General features: G+C 40.8%; 1 protein-coding gene across 1 annotated transcript in view; it reads left to right on the plus strand.

Moving 5' to 3' along the window:
* Nucleotides 1-441: 441 nt before the first annotated feature.
* LOC129707442 (RIPOR family member 3-like) overlaps nucleotides 442-17,729 on the plus strand; it is a 144,605-nt gene continuing 127,317 nt past the window's right edge. Inside the window, exons 1-2 of the mRNA XM_055652473.1 lie at nucleotides 442-2,201; nucleotides 2,605-2,698. The gene's annotated coding sequence lies outside the window, so the exon portion shown is untranslated. The remainder of the gene's footprint in view (nucleotides 2,202-2,604; nucleotides 2,699-17,729) is intronic.

Below are 17,729 nucleotides of genomic sequence, written 5' to 3' on the forward strand. Positions count from 1 at the left end.
ACAACATACTACCAACAGATCTCTGCGCCCAAACCCAACTAAAACACAAAGCGCAGCTTTCCACCTCCAAAACTGGGTTGCAAAACGTCAACTGCAGGTGCGATGCAATTATGTCCTGTTGGAACACTGCAAAGCCCCAAAGTATCTAGGTGTGGTCCTCAATTGCACGTTATCATATCGCCAACATGTTGAGAAAACCAAGGCAAAGGTCACCACCCGGAACAATGTCATAAAAAAATTGTCAAACAGCTCATTTGGAAGTGACCTAACAACAATCCGCACTGCAGCCCTGGTGCTCTGTTTCTCAGTGGCAGAATTTGCAGGCCCTGTCTGGAGCTGCTCTAAACATGCGCACAAGGTGGACTTTGCATTGAACACTGCCTGCATGAAAACCACAGGATGCCTGAAGCCGACAAAGGTTGAACATCTGTACGAGCTGGCTGTCATCGATGAACCATCTCGAAGACGTGATCGGGCAGCTGCAGTAGAATGCTTCAATGGGGACACAGACCCCCGCCACCCCTTGCACAATCACCAACATGCCAAGAAACGCCTGAAAAGTCAGAACAGCTTCATGGAACTAGAGCCAACCATACCAGGCACCAAAATCAAACAACAGATGGCACCTGGACAGCACCTGCCTTATACTACCTGGAAAGCCCAAAACGCCTCCGCACTGGAGTGGAATGTTGCGGACTCAACCTGAAGAAGTGGGGCCTCTCGAATTGTGACAAGTGCAACTGTGGAGAGGTACAGACAATGGCCCACCTACTGACTTGCAGTGGAGAGGCATGCACTGCGGACGATCTCCGCAGAGGCACAGATGTGGCACTTGCTGTGGCAAAGCAATGGCAGAACGTTGTCTGACACACGAGCGAGCAAGGGGAATTATATTTGTTGGAGATGATACAGATTGTGCATTGCGGAAAGATCTAAGAGGGTAATTGGGAATGGAGAAAAGAAGTTAGGGTTATTTTTATTCTCTGAGGTAAATTTTAAGTTTTGACCCATTTTTGGATTAGGGCAGGATGACAAAGCATTTCCTCTTGTCCTTCTCATATGGGAATGATATATCTAAATCAGCTGTCAACCAAATGAGTTTAAATCTGTAAAAGCATTAAGTGGCATACTATAAGGAGGGGCTGACGAGCAGAAGAAGGGCATCAAAGTCAGGGCTGAGGGACTGATTAAACAAATCAAGTTATAATGAACCATTCAACTCCTACCATCAGTTGAAAAGCAATGATTAACATGAAATTCTTCTTTGTCACTTATTTGAATGTGAAGATAATGCTATTAAGTTTTTAGAATAAGATATAGCTAGAGGAAGCTACATGAGAATTAGAAAGGAATAGCTGTTTTTAATATTGCTGAACTTCTACTTTAGACTAGACTTGATAAAGATCAATGAAGTCCTTGTGCTGACCATGTCGTACCATGTCAATAATTAAATCCAGAAGTCTTCAGATAGTAGACTAGCATCACATTATTACTTGAAACAATTTGGGTTATTCATGATTTAAACATTCTGATTGAATTAACAGATTTTAACAAAAGAGATAAGATCAGGGAAATAGAACAAATTCTGGACAGTTAAATTCTAACTAGGAGATTATGTTTGGGTGTTCAATTGGCCTGGAAACATATCAGTTATGTCGTAATAAAGAATACTAGAGCAGGCCTTTTGTATGTTTACATGCAAGAAAAACAATGCTCATATTCAAAGAGTAAAACTTAATTTTGAATCGCTGTTGGTTATGACAACAGTATCTTTATTTCTCCAGTCTCCAGGCTTTCTGTGCTAAACATGTGACAAACATTTGGTAAAATTTTCAAAGAAAGCTGGTATTGTTTTGTTCATATCTGCAAGCCAGCAAAACGACAAATGCATTATTAAATTGCAGTGTACAGATTTAATATCTTCTGCACTAAAGAACGGTAAGACATTTTACTGAAAATTTAGGTCAAGGGGAAAAAATGTTTTAACTTTTAAAAAAGCTATGGTTATGTAAACAAACTATTCTGATGATGTAATGCTGAACAGCCACTGTGTAAACTTCAAGACCTCGAAGTATGGCTTTAAGGTTTCTCCAAAGAATACTTAGAAAGAACTGTTTGTAAGGGTCTCGGAGTTAATGTAACTTGATTATTGTTCTACACTTTCATTTGCTTATCATAAATGATGCAGGATACATCTAAAGGTATGGTTATTTATTTTCTACATTAATATATTTCAATCAATACTTGCTATGTGTGACTGCTTCTTGAGGCCTGCAGTGAATTACTTTGCTCCAAGCATAACAAAGTGGGAAGGCTGCAACGAAAAAAAACCTATTTTAATGCAGATTTCTGTTTCTACATACTCCACATTGGGAATCAGTAGAATATTGTTGTCGATGTAATCTGAACAACAAAAAAAGAAAGGTTTAATGATTATTTTATTTATCTGTTAAACATTAGTTTGAAATAATTGAAATCATAGTAGCTTCCTGTGCAATTGAAAACATTTCTCATATTACTGCTGGCTGTTTTGCTGGTCGCGTTACAATTTTGTTCTTCTAGCATTAACTAATTTAAAACACAATTTTTACTTTCATGCATTAGCATAAAATTTGATCTTCACTGGATGGATTGTTATCAACTATCAAGTCCGCAATATAATTGATACTTTGACGAAACCGTTTCCAATGGCAAAAGAGTAAGTAATCAGGGGACACAAACTTTGATTGGTGAAAGAACTGTGATAACAAGGGGATTTTTGTTATACAACAATTTGAAAGTGTAGCAGAAATAGATTAATTTATTATGTTGAACTAACATTTTGCTAAATACTGGAATCATGCACTAGGACTAAATTGGCTATATATTCTCACCCACCTCCAAGTATTATATATTTTTACTATTTGAAAAAGTCCCAGCTCCACATCCTCAATTTACCTGGAGGTCTCAGAATACAAACTCTATCATTCAAATTGATTTTATACTTGTTACTCATGTCTTGATGCTGCTGGATCTCCCTTTCCACTACTTTCATATCAAAATTGGACTGAACACCATTCATCCATGTTTTGAGATGCCTGTGCACCACAATTTTGCACTGTCTCCACGTATGGACCATTGTTTTGTGGCCTATGAAACTGCAAAGTTTCACAATGATGTTGAATTGATGTCCTATTTCTGCAATGCATCCTCTCCAATATTGACGATTCCATTACTACATCTATTAGAAGACAAGTGGTAAGGAAAACTACCCAGTCCTGGCTGCAGACAGACAAAAGAAAACATGTTGCACTTAAGCTTACATCGGATCTTGTTATAAAAATAATGATTCACTTGCAGTTCTTGAAGTCTAATAGACTTCTGATAGACTCTACAATGGAGAAAACAAAACGAGATGTGGCAATGTTTTGCAAACCTATCAATAAAATCTAGATAGCTTCATCAGTGGCTTATCGCCACAGTAATCTTGGTCTCACCTTGTCAGAGATATTCTATTTGTCCTTTACATCAACCCCACACCCCCCATCTCTGTAGATGCTGGAATTCGTATACAAAAACACAACATTCTGGATAAAAACAGCCGTTTAGGCAGTGCAATTTTTTAAATCAATGCTGTTGACATTTAGGCAATTAAAAATGTAAATTCAGTATTGCTTAATGTCACGTGATTGGCTTTTCTACCGCTCCTCTAATATTTTTGCTTTCCACAATGATTTTCTACAGCAGTTGTTTCCCTTTGGTCTGGATACTGACCACAACTACATTAGCTTGCTATACCTGAAATACAGCAGTTTTAGAGCTTTTCTTTCCACACCTGAAACATTGTTCTTTTCTGAATAAGTACACTTTTAGAGTCATAAAGTGATACAGTGTGGAAACCTGTCCACACCGGTCAACATGTCCCACCTACACTAGTCCCACCTGCCCGTATTTGGTCCATATCCCTCCAAACCTGTCCTATCCATGTACCTGTCTAACCATTTCTTAAATGTTGGGATAGTCCCTGCCTCAATTACGTCCTCTGGCAGCTTGTTCCATACATCCACCACTTTTGTGTGGAAAACTTTACCCCTCAGATTCCCATTAAATTTTCCCCTTCACCGTAAATCGATGTCCTCTGGTCCTCAATTCACCTACTCTGAACAAGAGATTCTTTGCATCTGCCAGATCTATTCCTTTCATGATTTAATACAACTCAATAAGATCATCCCATATCCTCCTGTACACCAAGGAATATAGTCCCAGCCTACTCAACATTTCCCTATAGTTCAGATTCTCTAGCCCTGGCAACATCCTTGTAAATCTTCTCTGTACCCTTTCCAGCCTGACAACATCTTTCCTATAACATGGTGCCCAGAGCTGAATACAATACTCTAAATGTGACCTCACCAACATCTGGTACAACTGAAACATGACCTCCCAACTTCTATACTCATTAGGGTAGGCAAGGTAGGCACTGCCTACCCTGACTAAAATTATAAAATGATAATTATCCATATAATAAAATCGTGACCACTTCCTGTTTACACTGCATATTGATTTAGAAAAAATGCTACCACTTACGGCAGTAACACTTATGGCCATTATATTCAGTCCCCCTCCGCTGCGCAGGACAAGAGGATTTTTCCCATCGATGAAAAATAAAAGACTTATTAATGCTTAAACAATGTTGAGATTCTCTCTCCTGTTAATCAATGCATGAAGGCCACGACCCTTCTGGTGGGAGGGGGAGGGACTATAAAACCAGGAAGTGTGGACTGCTTCAGTCTCTGCAAGATGGGAGAGCGAGAGGTCACAACTCTCAGTCTGAGCTGTGAATGACACTGAAAACATGTCTACTAAACTACGACTGGTTTTACTGACCTGTGAGTGCCCTTAATGTAGTTTGAAAATGAAGTTTGAAAATGTGGTTTGAAAATGCAAAAGTGGTTTGGTTTGAAAATGCAAAAGTGGTTTGGTTTCAAAATGCAAAAGTGGTGTTGCCTTTGCCTTATTGAAAAGTGATGCTGCCTTTGCCTTATTGAAAAGTGATGCTGCCTTTGCCTTTTTGAAAAATGGTGTTGCCTTTGCCTTATTGAAAAGTGGAGCTGCCTTTGCCTTATTGAAAAGTGGTGCTGCCTTTGCCTTATTGAAAAGTGGTGCTGCCTTTGCCTTATTGAAAAGTGGTGCTGCCTTTGCCTTATTGAAAAGTGATGCTGCCTTTGCCTTACTGAAAAGTGGTATTGCTTCTATCTAATTAAAAGTTTAATCTTGACCACATCCTGTTTACGCTGTATATTGATTTTAGAAAAAACACTACCATGTGCGGCTGTGATTTTTGGCCAACTTACTCAGAGTCCCCCTCCGCTCATCAGGTGACAAGGATTTTTCCCATCGATAAAAAATAACAGAGTTATTAGTGTTTAAAAAATGTTGAGATTGTCTCTCCTGTCAATCATGCCGTGAAGGCCACGCTCTTTCTGGTGGGATGGGGAGGGACTATAAAACCCAGAAGTGTGGGCGTGGCTCAGACTCTGCAAGATAGGGGAGGGAGAGGTCACGACTGTCCTTGATGGTCTTGCACCCTGCTTGAAATGTTATGAAACTGCCTTTGAATTTGGTGGCCTTGCACCCTGCTTGAAATGGTAGGAAACTGTAGTTGAATTTGTTGAGTATATATAATTATATAGCTTGTTTAGTGGCTTGGTTAGAATATGCTTATCAATTCATGAACATACCAGTTTAACTCATTGTCCACAAACCACTTAAGCTGCAATGCTGTGACAGATTTTTTTTAGACCAATAGTATCATCATTAAACAATCTCTCCAGACCTTTAATTATGGGTTCTCACTGTGATCTATGATGGTGCAGGGTTGATATAATTTTGCAGATTTTTAATAATTTCACGTTCATAAATTCATGTGATAGGAGTAGAATTAGCCCATTCAGCCCATTAAGTCTACGCCATTCAATAATTTCTAATCTATCTCTCCTGGCTGCATGTAGCATGCAACATGTGTTCCTCCTTCCTTTACTATTCAAACATGGATTATTATAAAGCCCATGAGATAAAATTGAATTGCTGTAGCTACTGCAAATATCCCATATAATATGTTTGAATGCTTGAATAATCAGCAAGTTGTTAAGCGAATTAAACCTCCATAGTTGGGGGGGGAAAAAACCCAATAAACAATTGGACATGTAGCACAATTTGAGAGCTCCAATTAAGACTTTGATTCCTTTTTGAAACATTTGGTGATTAGTAGCAAATGACATTGCAAATTACAAAAATCAAATAACTTTCCATGTTGTATTGGACCTCAAGTTGGTGGACTTAACATACACAGAACTTACTGAAATAATGACTGACTTGAAATGCTTTGACAAAACCCATTGCTAAACATTTTGGATTTTATTCAAGCAAACTAATAGGCACTGTTCCTCCAGTTTGCATGCAGCCTCACTGGCAATGGAGGAAGCCCAGGACAGAAAGGTCAGAATGGGAATGGGAAGAGGAGTGAAAATGATTAGTAACCATGAGATCCAGCAGGCCAGTTCTTTGAAAACTTGCATATGATCCACTTAGTCTGGTCTGTGTGGAGGACTGAGCCACATCAACAACTCTTGCAATTTTTTGGAGTCTTGGGCAGAGCTGTTCCCAAAGCAAGCTGTGTTGCAACCCAACTGTAAGGTTCATCTGTAGAAGCTTGTGAGAATCTATGAAAACGTGCCAAATCTCCTCAATCACCATAACCAGTCTCTTGAAGCATTTCATGATGGTCAGAGCCACTGGACAATAGTCATTAATGCACCTTAGTTTACTTTATTTTGGCACTGGAATTAAAATAGTCTTCTTGAAGCAGGTGGGTCCTCAGAAAGGAGTGGTTAGAGAGCAGTGATGAGTATTTATAACATGTGTATCCCTGTTAAAGAAGCAGTACGGTATATATAGTGTATTCAGAAAGTATTCAGACCCCTTCACTTTCTCCACATTTCGTTAAAAATATCATCTCAAATTATGTAAAATCCAATGAACATAGATGCGGGCAAGAAAAATGAATGATTAAATTCTTTTTTTTTCAATCACCAATGTACACACAATACCTCATAATAAAAAAGGGAAAACAGGTGTTTAGAAATGTTTGCAAAGTGATTAAAAATAAATAACTGAAATATCACACTTACATAAGTATTCAGACCCTTTGCTGTGACACTCAAAATTGAGCTGCGGTACATCCTGTTTCCATTGATTATCCTTGTGATGTTTCTACAACTTGTTTGAAGTCCACCAGTGGTAAATTAAATTGATTGGACCTGATTTGGAAAGGCACACACCTGTCTATATAAAGTCTCGCAGTTGACAGTGGATGTCAGAGCAAAAACCAAGCCATGAAGACGAAGGAATTGGCCGTAGACCTCCGAGACAGGATTGTGTCGAGACACAGATCTGGGGAAGGGTCTAAAACAATTTCTGCAGCATTGCAGATCTCGAAGAGCACAGTGGCCTCCATCATTCTTAAATGGAAGAACTTTGAAACCACCAGGACTCTTCATAGAGCTGGCCACCCGGCCAAACTGAGCAATCGGGGGAGAAGGACCTTGGCCACCCGGCCAAACTGAGCAATCGGGGGAGAAGGATCTTGGCCAAGAACCCAATGGTCACTCTGACAGAGCTCCAGAGTTCCTCTGTGGAGATGGGAGAAACTTCCAGAAGGACAAGTATATCTGCAGCACTTCACCAATCAGGCCTTTATGGTAGAGTGGCCAGACGGAAGCCACTCCTCAGTAAAAGACACGTGACAGCCCGCTTGGAGTTTGCCAAAAGGCACCTAAACAAGATTCTCTGGTCTGATAAAACGAAGATTGAACTCTTTGGCCTGAATGCCAGGTGTCACGTCTGGAGGAAACCAGGCACCGCTCCATACCTACAGTGAAGCATGGTGGTGGCAGCATCAGTCTGTGGGGATGTTTTTCAGCGGCAGGAACTGGGAGACTAGTCAGGACCGAGAGAAACATGAATGGAGCAAAGTACAGAGAGATCCTTGATGAAAACCTGCTCCAGAGCGTTCTGGACCTCAAAATGGAGCAGAGGTTCATCTTCCAACAGGACAACGACCCGAAGCACACAGCCAAGACAATGCAGGAGTGACTTTGTGACAAGTATGCAAATGTTCTTGAGTGGCCCAGCCAGAGCCCGGACTTAAACCCGATCAAATATCTCTGGAGGCACCTGAAAATAGCTGTGCATCGACGCTCCCCATCCAACCTAGCAGAGCTTGAGAGGGTCTGCAGAGAGGAATGGAAGAAATGACCCAAGTACATGTTTGCCAAGCTTGTAGCGTCATACCCAAGAAAACCTGAGGCTGTCATCGCTGCCAAAGGTGTCTCAACAAAGGACTGAGTAAAGGGTCTGAATACTTAAGTAAATGTGATATCTCAGTTATTTATTTTTAATTACACCTGTTTTTGCTTTTTTATTATGTGGTATTGTGCATAGATTGATGATTAAAAAAATGAATTTAATCAATTTTACAATAAGGCAGTAACGTAACAAAATGTGGAGAAAGTGAAGGGGTCTGAATACTTTCTGAATGCACTGTAGTATGTAATTCACTGTGTTTGTTGCCTGGGGTTACCATAGTGCTGACTTATCAGCAGTTTTCCAGCAGAGGGAGTTGAGAGCAGACAAATAATACAGCAGTACACATTATCCTGCAATTGGAAGTTATTAAATCACCTTTCACATTGTGTGTGCAGGTCGTCTCCAGTTTACAAATGCCAGACTGATGTACAGCCTGTACTTATGAATGTGCTTTTGGGAGTCCAGTGGAATAGACTTGCTAACTACTGCAGGGCTGCAAGCAATTTCTAACGTCTAGAAACATGGTTTACAACCACATTTCAGACTTGCAGACTATTCGGGTTACAAACAGTTTATAGGAATGGAAACCTGCCGTTACCTGAGGAGGACGTGTAGTTATATAAACATTGAGATATACAACATAGAAACAGGCCCTTTGACCCAACTTGTTCATCCCAACCAAGATGTCTATCTAAACGAGTCACATTTACCCATGTTCAGGAGAGATCTACACAATACAAAATACATTTATGAACTGAAATTGGATCTACCACAGCCCATCGGGTAAATTTGAGCCACAGGATTTGGAAGTATTTTTGATACACAATCAGAATCCGCTATTGCCAAGATCCTGCATTGGTAAATGCACACATCCCAAACCTGCAGTCATTCAAGCCATCATTGCTGGATATTTTCAAGAGAGAGCTAGATCAGGCTCTTAAAAATAGCAGAGTCAAGGGATATGGGCAGAAGGCAGGAATGGGTTACTGATTGTGGATGATCAGCCATGATCACATTGAATTACGGTGCTGGCTCGAAGGGCACAAATGGCCTATTCCTGCACCTATTGTCTATTGTGTCCACATATATCCATCTTTTGAACATGTTCCCCATGAGAAACCCTTTTGTGGAGTGCTTGCTTCTTTTCCCTCACAACCTACAATCAAGCTCACCAACTCGATAAGCCAGGTACTCCTCAGTCTGGATTGCTCTTTTCAGAAGTAAGTTTTGCCAGCACCCGGTTAGGTACATGCAAGGGGCTGCCTTACAGTACATGCATGGTGACTAAGTACCAATAGTGTCAAGCATTTTTTTTCTCCTTACTGACTTGGGCAATGTAAAACAGAATGTTTATGGATAAATGATAGAAATGTATTTATTGTAAAAACTTTGGTTTAAATCAACAAAATATTTGGAGATTCAGTAGAGCACCCAATGTTGATGAACTGGCTGGATTCAACCTGAGTGCAAAGATCTTTCTTTCAAGGTCCACTCAAAATGAACCCAAAACACAAGGCTGAGATTGCCAGGCAGTATAATCCAGTGGGCTCTTTGCATTTGATGAAATTCTTTACAAATACTAGACTCCTGACACACAAGGAGCTAAAAATAAATGTGCATAGTTTATTTAAGGGCTTTCCATAGATTGCCTTTGGAACTTTTGAATAAATATAAGGCAGAGCATATGGCCAATTGAAGACATCTTGGGTATCTTTGCAGAAGCCCTAGTTTACATGCATTTGACATGTCGCCGAATACTCTATCGAACTTCTACAGAGTACAGTGGAGAGCAAACTAACTGGTTGTATCACAGTCTGGTTAAGTAACTTGAATGCCCAAGAATAAAGGAAGTTGCAGAAAATAGTGGACATTGCTTGGTCTATCACAGTTATTGACCTCCCCACCATCGGAGGGATCTACAAGAAATTCTGCCTCAAAAAGGCAGCTAATATCAAAGACCCTCCCCACTGGCTGCACATTCATACTGCGACCATCAGGAGCCTGAGAACCATGATCTCCAAGTTCAAGAACAGCTTATTCCTATCAAACATCAAGGTCTTAAGCCACATTGCACCATCCTAACTACAATGCCAATTCAGCAATGCTCTACTATGGATTTTGTTTAGGTGGAACTATGGACTTTGGTTAACACTATTATGGTCTGGTTATCTAATACTACTGATAATTTATTGTCTTGTAGATTACGTATATTTATTTGTTGTGCTGTTGTGTTAATGTACAGCTGCAGCAAATAAGAATTTATTTGTTCTGTCCTGGTGCATTTGACAATTAAACAATATGTCAGGCTACAGAACTGTGTCTCAGACATGGTGGTGAGCAACACAGGGGCCCCACAGGGGATGGTCCTCTCTCCCTTTCTATTACCATCTACACCTTGGACTTCAGATATAACTCCACCTCCTGCCACCTGCAGAAGTTTTCAGATGACTGCAATTATGGGCTGCATCAGTGAGGGGAGGGAAGCTGAATACAGAGGTGTAGTCAACAACTTTGTGGAGTGGCATGGGCTGAATCACCTGCATTTCAACGCCGACAAGAGTAAGGAGTTGGTGGTGGACTTGAGGAGGAGAGGAATACCCCTGTCCCCTGTCTCCATCAATGGTGTGAATTTGCAGTTTACCAGGGAGTACAAGTACTTGGGAGTGCACCTGGGCAGTAAACTGGACTTGTCCAGGAACGCTGAGGCCCTGTACAAGAAGGGACAGCACCACCTGTACTTTTTGAGAAGGCTCTGCATCTTCAACGTCTGCAGTGAGATGCTGCACATGTTCTACCAATCGGTGGTAGTCAGTGCCATCTTCTTCACTGCCGTGTGCTGGGGCAGCAGGGCGAAGGCTGCGGACGTCAATAGAATCAACAAACTCATCAGGAAGGCTGGCTCCGTCCTGGGGATGGAGTTGGATTCTTGGGAGTTTGTTTTGGAGGGGAGGATGCTCCTCAAACTGCGGAGCATCCTGGCCAATACAGCTCACCCCCTCCATGACACACTGGTCAACCTGAGGAATACCTTCAGCAACAGACTGGTTCCACCAAGAAGCAGGACAGAATGCCACAAGAGATTCTTCTTCCCTGCAGCTATCAAACTTTACAACTCCTCCCCATTCTGTCGTGGGGTAGACTGAGACTGACCCCCCCCCCCCCCCCCCCCCCCCCCCCCCCCCCCCCACCTCATCAATCTTTGCACATCCTCAAAGCCTTCCCACTCGTCACTTTATTTTCATGTTTCATGTATTTTGTGTTTTTTTATTACTGTTGGCAAATTAATTTCCTTCCTGGGAATAAAGTTCTATCGTATTGTATCCTATTGTATCGTAAACACTCTTCACTTGGCTTTACTCTTGATTTCGGCCAGTAGTGGCATTTTCCAACAGCCTTGTCAGGTTCTGGCTGCCTCTGTGCTGCTCCAATGGACTTCCCATGGAATCCGCTGGGGTATTGTGACCTTCTGCTGACCCTCCACCTCTCAAGATGGAGAATCTGACTGCTGAGTCCGTGCCCAGTCACCTGATGACAGGAAGACATGAGCTGCCAGGAGAAGATTAAGAAAATCATATGTTTATTTATTTGTCAGTTTCAGCGATATTAAGTATTTTAATGGATGCATCTACTCTTCAGTTTTTTAAAAAGCAAAATGCTTTATTTTGTGTTTTAATTTTTTATCTTGAGTATGTTGGAACATTTGTGACTAACAAAGGCATGCACAGATGTTTATTAGTCCCAGTCATGCTAATAGCTTTGACATCTGTTGATTCCGTGGAGGAGCTTCACTGACCTCCACGACAAACTGGGAGCCACACATGAACAAACAAAGGCAGATCGATGGCTATTTTGGCACATCAGAAGATGTGAAGCCCATGGAGCAGCCAAATGGTAAACAATCCCTAAAGGGTGCCAACCTTAAAGTAACCTCAGTATTATGTTCCCAACCAAAAATACAAAAACTAAACATTTACTTTTTTTTATTTTTAAATCCATTCACTTTGTTGTTAATTATTCGATGGGAATAAAAATCCAGATTTAAAAAATAAATTTTGAGTGCTATGGAAATTGCTGAGGAGTATTTATACCTTGGTACGCCATTAAAGCTCACGACTAAATGATATTGACCCAGGCCTATTGCCTGCAGGAATTAATGCTTTCAGCCTCCTGTTGCTTGGACTAAACAGGCCCATATGCATGGGTCCCATTTTATTAATTCAAAGACCTCGGACTCCAGCCATATTTCCTCCAATGGTGTTCAGATGGAGCCTCCACTCCTAAATGATTTGACAACTGACAAAGCTTTGAACCCAGTTTCATTCTCTATAAAAGCTGTGAGGTAATTTATATAATTATTAAATATTCCTGAAATACAAAGATATTAAAAAAAAACTGAAATTGTCATAAATAATTTTTAAAATCTAATTTAAATTAGTTACATTATTCTTGAGTGTAAAATGTTAAACATGCATTAAACACATTTTATATTTTTAATCATTTAAATTTAAATAAGTAAAAATTAATTCACTTATCTTCCCCTTTGCTTCACAGCCATATAACTCCCATTGAATCAGTAAACTGATTAAAGAGTGCATATGCTGGGGAATATCTGCAAGCTCCCTGAAACAAATTGACATATGTTGTGTTCCAAAACTCTTATTTGGTTGGGAACTCTGCATTTGACAGTACATGCATGGATATCTTTAAGTGGATTTGGATATCTTTAAGTGGATACATGTCCACAATCTGTTTGGAACCATTGGCTTAAATAATTTGTTCCTGTCAATTTTAAAATACTGCATTGATTGCTTTGGCAATGTCTGTAGTCAAGAGTGTTTATTTGTTATATGTAATAACAGTGGAACAATAAAATTCTGAATTTATTTCAGCATCAATAAATTAACAACTGCAATACTAGTGCAAGAAGGACCCCAAAGTCTTTGGTGTATGCAAAGATAGTCTATAGAAGCTCATAGTGGAGTGTTCAAGGGCCTGATAGTGCTGGGAAGAATTATTCTTGAACCTGGTGGTCATAGTTTTCAAGCTTCTGTACCTTCTTCCCAATGCCAGCAGCGTGTCCGTTTTTTCTACTTTTTTTGTTTTTTTAGTATGTTTTAATGTATGTTTTTAATGTTTCTTTGTGTGTCTTGTGTGCGGCATGGTGTGGGGGAGTAAGGGGAAAACCTCTTCGGTCACCGCATCCACGGAGAGGCGACTTTTTCCATGTCGCCTCCCCCGTGGCCTAACAGCAAGGATCGGTGCGGCCTTTCCCGGAGACGCACCTGGGGCTCAGCTGCGGGCGCAGCGCAGACTCTTGGCGTGGAGCGGGCGAGCCCTCACCGGGCTTGCCAGAGGGGAGCGCTCCGTTTCGCTGGCCCGAGGCAGCCTGAAGCTGCGGTCTGCAGAGCTCCAGCTGGCGCGGTGTCCGCAGCCTGGGATCCCTCGTTGGGGAGCCGGGAGAAGAAGAAGCTCCCACCGCCGGTCCGTGGCCTACTTCTACCACGGGCGCAGTGGCGACCTACCATCAGGAGGTGGGTCCCTCGCCGGGGACCCCTGGAGGGCAGCTTCGACCACCGGCCCTGGGGTATACGGTGCTTCTGGCTGCGGCGCAGCGCGGCGGGAACTTTAAATCTTCGACCGCCGGCCTGCGGCCTACACCAACCAGAAGCTGCGGTCTCCGGTGGGGGAGGCACCGTTTCAGGACTTACCTGACTTTCACTCATCTGGATGCCCACAGCGGCGGCTGCGGAGGGTGGAGGTCCCGACTACGGGGGAAAATGGAGGAGGACTGGCCAAATCTTGTGCCTTCAACCACAGTGATGAATGCTGTGGTGGATGTTTGTGTTAAATTTTGATTGTGTTTTTGTGTGTTCTTTTTCATTGTACCGCTGCTGGCAAATTCATTTCACTTGCACTTTATGTGCAAGTGACGAATAAAACTGATTGTATTGTATTGTATTGTGGTAGGGACAAAATGAGAGCATGGCCAGGGTGGCGTGTATATTATAATATTGGTTGCCCTTTTGTGGCAGCACCTCCTATCAATCTCTTTGATGGTGGGGAGGTTAGTATGTGTGATGGACCAGGCAGTGTCTGCCCTCTCTATTATCTCTATAATCTCTATAATCGTTCCTGGACATTTGAATTGTCGAACTAGGCCATGAAGTGCAGCGACCAGTCAATATAGTCTCTACCATACACCTGTGTAAATTCACCAGAGTATTCATTGACACAGTGAATCTCTTTAATCTTCTAAGGAAGCAAAGTCATTGAATAACTTTATTTGTGATTGTATGAATGTGATGGGCCAGGATACATCTTCAGAGATATGATGCCCTGGAACTTTAAACGGTTGACTCTCTGGACCATCGTCCCGTCTATGAAAACAGGTTCATGGATCATTGCTTTCCCCTCCTGAAGTGACCAATCAGTGCCTTATTCTTACTGACATTGAGAGCAAGGTTATTGTCCTGGCACCATTAAATCATATTTTTAATCTCCCTCCTATACTCTTGAGTTAGGTTTTCATGAATTAGTCCCAACAAATATACCACTCAATACTCCACAGAGTTTGTTAAAACAACATGCGTATGTGGCTTGAAATATTGAAAGCCCTAGCCTCAAAATGTTGATTGTAAACCTGGAACCCAGACTACCCGTTATTTGTCCGACATCTTGCATCTCCAGATTTGAATGCCAAAGATCTGGTCCTCAGTAGATTTCAGACCTCCTGGTTCATCCATTCTGGTTAGATAATACTTGGATGGTCTTGGTGGAATGCTTTCTTTGACACTTTTCCATATGAAGGCGTTAATAACCATAGCGTACTTGTTCAGGCCCGCTGCTGAGTATTTGAACATAGTGTTATAGTACACCTTGAGAAACAGTCATAAATGACAAATTCCCATGCTTGCTTCAGACATTGCTGTAAGATTCCCTGCATCGAAATAGTGAGTGTTGATATCCTTGTATATTATGCAAACTTCATTCTGTTAAAATTATAATCAAGATTGCTTTTGTATTGCCATTATCTCGAATAAACCACAGTTCTTGTGAAATGAAAACAATCGACAGACTTCAATTTATTGCAAAAGGATTATTATGCATATAGACCTGAAATATTCAAAATTGAAAAAAGTATGACATTTTATATTCCTAAATTAAATAAAAATTGTGCCCAATTGAACATATTTTTATATCACCTGTGAATTTGTTAGTCTAAATTCTTGGTTAGACTGGGATCCATTGATGCTGAAATGTTTTATGTCTTTCCGTGGTTTTCTTTATTTAGTACAAGTTGCCAATGTTACAAAGCTTTGCTTTGTTCAAGATTATGAACAACATTGAACATTTTATGTTGGTAATTTTCTTGGCTTTGATGGAAATAACCAAATTAAAGGATAAAACATTTAAACATCTGAGTCCTGCAAGTAGCTTCCTGTTTAGTCTGTGTTCCAGGCATTTTTGAGGCAAGGGCTTCTAATATTCCAAGTTTGGATGGAACCACACACCTACGATGTCTTTAGGAAATCTGTGGCATACTGTATGATATATATGTTGGGACTAATTCGTAAAAATCAAACCCTCCTTGTCCACAAAGTCTACAGTCAGTTTGTTTCAATTGATTTCATAAATCTATGTCATTAATTTTATCAGGTTTGCATTTTTGTTTGACACTACAGCGAACTAATGATCACTTTTGGAATTTATATCAAACTTTACGTTGCACAATTACATTCCTGAGATATTACAAAGTAAAGGTTTTGGGAATGAAGTAGGAGATCAAGTACTTGAGAATAAAGGCAAGTTTGATGGCATTTTTAACTTCTTAACTAAAACTGATAATCAAAATCTCTCTGGATGAGATCATAGACAATTAAATAGACTTGTAAATGCTAATTGAGGCTTTCAAAAAGCCAGTCATTAATTTCTATTTATCTCTCATCAAATGGAATCTTTATTAAATGATGATGGAGAATTATTTCAAATGTGCATGTTAGTAGCAGAATTTCTGAGAGAGATTAGTGGAAGTTTCACGTAAAAAAGATTGTTTTTTGTTAATAAAATTATTGGGAATAGCTGTGAGAGAAACGTATCTTTTAGAAGTAAACTGGACACATATTTGAACAAGGGCTCTGGGTTTGAGATAAGAAGAACGAACAGTGATTTCAGTATTGCATTGTTCAACAAAAGACCTGGCCCAGACCAGTATCAAGAAGACTCCTCAAAGAGCTCACTAAACTCATTGAATTTAATTATCAAACACCTATAGATTTAACACAAAAAATCTAGAGTAACTCCTGCTTCTTATGTCTGTCTTTGGTTAAAACTAGCACCTGCAGTTCTTTCCTACACCTATGGATATAATATTTGCTTCTGATAGTTACAATGTTGCGCTTTGGCGATGTGTTGTTGCTTGTAGGTACGTAGGTCTATGGAGTCCACACAGTTAGTTGCTTGCCTTCATGGCGTATTAATAAGAATTCACTTGGAATATATATGATTTGGTAGTTACGCAGAAGGTATACAGAGAAAGAAAATATGTGGAAAAAGGAGATGTGATGAAAGGCTTTGGAGTGTGGGAGGAAATCGAAGATCTCGGAGAAAACCCACACAGGTCATTGGGAGCACGTACAATCTCCTTACAGACAGCACCTGTAGTCAGGATTGAACCCAGGTCTCCGGCGCTGCATTCGTGCAATTCTACCATATTTCAATGGGGGTGACAGTAATGGTCAAGGAGGACAACTTGAGCAATGTGACACAAATGGGCCTCACGGTGTATTACACCATTATGATATGGGTGGAGGCAGTCTAGGCTTGTTAACTGATATATAAAGAAACAGATAGTGTGGCAGGAGTGGCAAATAAAGTGCAATGTTCTTGAGAGAGCCTGGCCAATGGACACATTACCACTTTACCAAGTGGTGCTTTTGCAATCTATTATCCATAATGACAGCAATCTGCTTGTGCGACAGCAGGTTGGATAGCTGCTACAAGCGCTGCACTAAAGTTTGCATGCTCGGTGGAAAATTCTGCATTGCAGTTTTATTCACAAGTGTGTGAATAGAGAAATAAAGAACTGCAGTTGCAGGCTTACTAAGGAAATACACAAAAGGCTGAAGCAAATCAGCGAGTCGGGCAGCATCCCTGGAGGACAGGGATAGGTGACATTTTTTCTGACCAGTGACTTGTTCAGATTGATTACAGGGATGGAGGAAAGAAACCCAGAAGAACGGGTTAGTGGTGAATGGAAATGACCGTCACCGATCCACCAATTCCATTCCTTTCTCTTTCCTGCTCTAAGCTAATGCTGGACTCTTCCTCCTGATTTGACATTGGACTTGATGCTAGGCATTGAACTTGAAACATTTCGAAAAATGTTT

The sequence above is a fragment of the Leucoraja erinacea genome, chromosome 21, assembly GCF_028641065.1.
Source record: "Leucoraja erinacea ecotype New England chromosome 21, Leri_hhj_1, whole genome shotgun sequence".
In the NCBI taxonomy this organism is placed as follows: domain Eukaryota; kingdom Metazoa; phylum Chordata; class Chondrichthyes; order Rajiformes; family Rajidae; genus Leucoraja; species Leucoraja erinaceus.